The sequence below is a fragment of the Dipodomys merriami genome, unplaced genomic scaffold, assembly GCF_024711535.1.
Source record: "Dipodomys merriami isolate MVZ:Mamm:240054 unplaced genomic scaffold, mDipMer1.0.p SCAF_105, whole genome shotgun sequence".
NCBI lineage: Eukaryota > Metazoa > Chordata > Mammalia > Rodentia > Heteromyidae > Dipodomys > Dipodomys merriami.
In genome coordinates, this window is record NW_027202327.1 from 969,847 (window position 1) to 975,137 (window position 5,291).

Genomic DNA, 5,291 nt, shown 5'->3' on the forward strand with positions numbered 1-5,291 from the left:
GGTTAGTGTGAGGGTTAAGGTTAGTTTGAGGGTTAGGTTTAGGGTTAGGGTTAGGGTGAGGGTAAGGGTTAGGGTTAGCGTTAGGACGAGGGTCAGTTATAGGGTTAGGCTTAACGTTAGTATGAGGGTTAGGGTGAGGGTGCGGGCTAGGTTTAGGGTTAGCCTGAGTGTGAAATTGAGGGTGAGTATGAGGGGTAGGTTTAGGTTTAGGTTGAGGTTTAGGGTTAGGTTGAGGATTAGGGTTAGGGTTAGAGTGAGGGTTAGGGTTACATTGATGTTTGGGGTGAGGTTGAGTGTTTGGGTGAGAGTGAGGTTTTCGTGAGGGCGAAGTTTAGGGTGTGGGTGACGTTTAGATTTAGTTTGAGTGTTAGGGTGACTGTGAAGTTTAGGGTGAGGGTGAGTGTTAGTGTAACGGTTTGGGTTAGTGTGAGGTTTAGGGTTAGGGTTAGTTATAGAGTGAGGGCTAGGGTGCTGGGTTGGGTTAGGGTTAGGGTGAGGGTTAGGGTTAGTGTGAGGTTTAGGGTTAGGGTTAGAGTTAGGGTAAGGGCTAGGTTGAGGTTAAGTGTTAGGGTAAGGGTTAGGGTGAGGGTGAGGTTTAGGTTTTGCGTTAGGTTTAGGGTGAGGTTAAATTGAGGGTTAGGGTTAGGATTAGGGATGGGGTGAAGGTTAGGGTTTGGGGTAGGGTTAGGGTTAGAGTGAGGGTTAGGGTTAGAGTTAGGGTGAGGTTAAGGTTTAGGTTGGGTGTTAGGGTGAGGTTGAGGGTTAGGGTTAGCGTTAGGGTTAGGGTGAGGGTTAGGTTTAGGGTTAGGTTAAGTGTTAGGGTGAGAGTGAGTGTTAGGGTTAGGGTTAGAGTTAGGGTGATGGATTGGGTTAGGGTGAGGTTCAGGGTAGTGTTTAGGGTGAGGGTTAGGGTGAGCGTGAGGGTTATTGTTAGGGTTAGGGTGAGGGTGAGGTTGAGGAAAATTTTTTGGGTGAGGGTTAGGGTGAGGTTCAAATTTAGGTTTAGGGTGAGGGTTAGGTTAAGGGTTAGGGTGAGGGTTAAGTTTAGGGTTAGGTTTAGGTTGAGGGTTAGGGTTAATGTTAGGTTAAGTGTTAGGGTGACGGTGAGGGTTAGGCTTAGGGTTAGGGTTAGGGTTAGTGTTATGATGAGGTTTTGGGTGAGGATTAGGGTTCATGTGAGGGTGAGGCTTAAGGTTAGGGTTAGGATAAAGTTAGGGTCAGAGTTAGGTTTAGGGTAAGGTTTATCGTGAGGGTTAGGGTGAGGGTGTGGTTGAGGGTTAGGGTTAGGGTTAGGGTGAGGGGTAGGGTTAGGGTTAAAGTTAGGGCGAGGGTTAGGGTGAGTGTAAAATTTAGGGTGAGGATTGGGGTGAGCGTGAGGGTTAGGGTGAGATTTAGGGTTCAGGTGAGTGTTAGGGTTAGGGTTAGCCTGAGGGTTAGGGTGAGGTTGATGTATAGGTTGAGGATGAGGGTTTTCGTGAGGGTGAGGGTTCTTGTGAGGGTGAGGGTTAGCGTGTGGGTGAGGGTTAGGGTTAGGGTGAGTGTTAGGGTGACGGTGAGGTTTACGGTGAGGGTGAGTGTTAGGGTTATCATTAGGGTTAGTTTGAGGTTTAGGGTTAGGTTAGGTATAGGGTGAGGTTTAGGTTGTGGGGTTGTTTTAAGATTAGGGTGAGGGTTAGGCTTAGAGTTAGGGTTAGGGTGAGGTTATGGGTTAGGGTGAGCATTAGGTTGAGTGTGAGGGTTAGGGTTAGCGTTAGAATTAGGGTGAGGGTTAGGGTGTGGGTTTCGGTTAGGGTTAATGTGAGTGTTAGGGTTAGGGTGAGTTTAAGGGTTAGCGTGAGGGTTAGGGTTAGCGTTAGTGTTAGGGTGAGGGTTAGGGTGAGGGTTAGGTTTAGGGTTAGATTAAGGGTTAGAGTGAGGGTGGGGGTTAATGTTAGCGTTAGGGTTAGGGTGAGGGTTAGGGTTAGGGTTAGGGTTAGGGTGAGTTTGAGGGTAATGGTTAGGGTGAGGGTTAGGGTTAGGGTGAGTTAGAAGGTAATGGTTAGGGTGAGGGTTAGGGTGAGGGTGAGGGTTAGGGTTAGGATTAAGGTTAGGGTGAGGGTTAAGTTGAGGGTTAGAGTGAGCATGAGGGTTAGGGCTAGGGTTAGGGTGAGGGTGAGGGTGAGGCTACTGGTTAGGGTGAGGGTTAGGGTGTGGTTGAAGTTTAGGTTTAGGTTGAGGGTTAAGTTGAGGGTTAAGGTGAGGTTTAGGGTTAGGGTTAGCTTTAGGGTGAGTGTTAGGTTGAGGGTTAAGATTCATGTTAGGGTGAGGGTTAAGATTCATGTTAGGGTGAGGGTTAGGGTGACAGTGAGAGTTAGGCTTAGGGTTAGGTTTAGGGTTAGGGTGAGGGCTTGGGTGAGGGTTAGGGTTATGGTGAGGGTGAGGCTTAGGTTTAGGGTTACGGTTAAAGTTATTGTGAGGGTTAGGGTGAGGGTAAGATTTAGGGTGACGGATAAGGTGAGGATGAGGGTTAGGGTTAGGGTTAAGGTGAGGGTTTGGGTGAGGGTAATGGTTAGGATTATGGTGAGGGTTAGGGTTAGCGTTAGGGTTAGGGTTAGGTTGAGGGTTTGGGTTAGTGTGAGGTTTAGGGTTAGCGTTAATGTTAGGGTTAGGTTGAGGTTAAGGGTTAGGGTGAGGGTTAGGATGAGGGTGAGGGTTAGGGTTAGGGTTAGGGTTAGGGTGAGTGTTAGCCTTAGGTTGAGGGTTATGCTGAGGGGTGGGGTTAGTGTGAAGGTGATGGTTAGTGTTAGTGTGAGGTTTAGGGTTAGGGTTAATGTTAGGGTTAGGGTTAGGATGAGGGTCAGGGCTAGGGTGAGGGTTAGGGTGAGAGTTAGGGTTAGGGTTAGGTTTAGGGTTAGGGTGAGGGTGAGGGTTAGGATTAGGGTTAAAGTGAGGGTTAGGGTTAGGGTGAGGGTGACCGTTATGGTTTGGATTAGGATTAATGTTAGGGTTAGCATTAGGCTTAGGGTAAGTGTAAGGGTGAGGGTGAGGTTTAGGGTTAGGCTGAGGTTTAGGGTTAATGTTAGTGTGAGGGTTAGGGTTAAGGTTATGTTTAGGGCGAGGTTTATTTTTAGTGTGAGGGTGATTGTGAGGGTGAGTGTGAGGGTTTGGTTGAGAGCGAGGGTTCGGTTGAGGGTGACAGTTAGCCTGTGGGTGATGGTTAGGGTTAGGGTGAGTGTTAGGATGATGGTGAGGGTTAGGGTGAGGGTGAGTGTTAGGATTACGGTTAGGGTTAGTGTTAGGGTTAGTGAAAGGGCGAAGGTTAGGGTGTGGTGTTGCGTTAGGGTTAGTGTGAGGATTAGGGTTATTGTGAGCGTTGGGGTTAGGGTTAGGATTAGAGTGAAGTTTAGGAGTAGGGTTAGTGTTAGGGTGAGGGTGAGGTTTAGGGTTAGCGTTACAGTTAGGGAGAGGGTTAGGTTGAGGATTAGGTTTAGGGTTTGGTTAAGGGAGAGGGTGAGTTTTAGGGTTAGGTTTTGGGTGAGGATGAGGGTTAGAGTGAGGATTAGGGTTAGGGTTAGGTTTAGAGTGAGGGTTAGGTTGAGGCTTAGGGTTAATACTAGGGTTAGGGTGAGGGTGAGGTTTAGGATGACAGTGATTCAGGATAGGTTTATGTTGAGCTTTAGGCTAGGGTAAGGTTTAGGGTGAGGGTTATGTTGAGTGTGAGGGTGAGGGTTAGGGTTAGGATTAGGGTTAGTGTTCGGTTTAGGCTAAGGGTTAGTGTGAGGTTTAGGGTTAGTGTTAGGTTTATGGTGAGATTGTGCAAGAGGGTTAGGGATAGGGTGAGGATTAGGGTTAGGGTTAATGTCAGGGTGAGGGTTAGGCTAAGGGGTAGGGCTAGGTTTAGGGTGAGGGATAATTTTATTGTGAGGGTGAGGGTTAGGTTTAAGGCTAGGGTGAGGTTTTGGGTTAGGGTTTATGGTTAGGTTTAGGTTTTGGCTGAGTGTGAAGATGAGTGTTAGGGTTAGGGTTAGGTTTAGGGTGAGAGTGAGGATGAGGGTTAAGGTTTGGATTAGGGTTATGGTGAGAGTTAGGCTGAGGGTGAGGGTGAGGCTGAGGGTGAGGGTTAGGGTTAATATTAGGGTTAGGGTGAGGTTGAGGGTTATGTTTAGGGGTAGGCTTAGGGAGATGGTAAAGGTGAGGGTGAGGGTTAGGGTTATGGTGAGTGTTAGTGTTTGGGTGAGGGATAGGGATAGGATTAGTGTGAGAGTTAGGGTTAGGGTGAGGGTGAGGTTGAGGGTTAGGTTTAGGAATAGTATGAGGGTTAGGGTTAGGCTTAGGGTGAGGGTGAGTGTGAGGGTGAGGGTTAGGGTTAGGGTGAGGTTTCGGGTTAGGTTTAGGGAGTGTTTGGTTTTAGGGTGATGTTTAAGGTGAAGGTGAGGTTGAGGGTGAGGGTGAGGTTTCAGGTTAGGTTGAGGGTTAGAGTGCGGTTTTCGGTTTGGGTTAGGGAGAGGGTTAGGTTGACAGTGAGAGTTAGGGTGAGAGTTAGAATTTGGGTTACGTTTAGGGTGAGGGTTAGGGTTAGGGTTTGGGTTAGGGTTAGTTTGTGGGTGAGGGTTAGGTTTAGGGCTAGGTGGAGTTTAGGGTTAGGGTGAAGGTTAGGATTAGGGTTAAGGATAGCTTGAGGTTGAGCGTTAGGGTTAGGGTGAGGGTTAGGGTGAGGGTGATAGTGAGAGTTAGGTTTAGGATTAGTGTTAGGTTTAGGGTGAGGCTTAGGGTGAGTGTGAGGGTGAGTGTGAGGGTTAAGTTTAGGGTGAGGTATAGGTTTCAGGTTAGGGTGAGGGTTAGGATTAGGGTTATGGTGAGGGATAAGATGAGGATTGGGGTTAATGTTAGGGTTATTGTTAGGGTGAGGGTTAGTTTGAGGGTGAGGATTAGGGTTAGGGTGAGGGTTAGTGTTAGGGTTAGGATTAGGGTTGAGATGGTTAGGGTTAGGGTTAGATGAGGGTTTTGTTTAGGAGAGGGTTAGGGTTAAGGTTACGGTTAGGGTGAGATTGAGGTTTAAGTTTATGGTTAGTTTAGGGTGAGGGTTAGGGTCAGGGTTAAGTTTAGGGTGAGGGTTAGGGTTAGGGTTAGGATGAGGGTTAGGGTTAATATTAGGGTGAGTGTTAGAGTTAGTGTTAGTGTTAGGGTTAGGGTTGTGATGGTTAGGGTTCGGATTAGGGTTAGGGTTAGGGTTAGGTACAATGTGAAGGTTAGGTTAGGGTGAGCCTTAGTGTTAGGTTTAGGGTGAGTGTTATGATTAGGGTTAGGGTTAT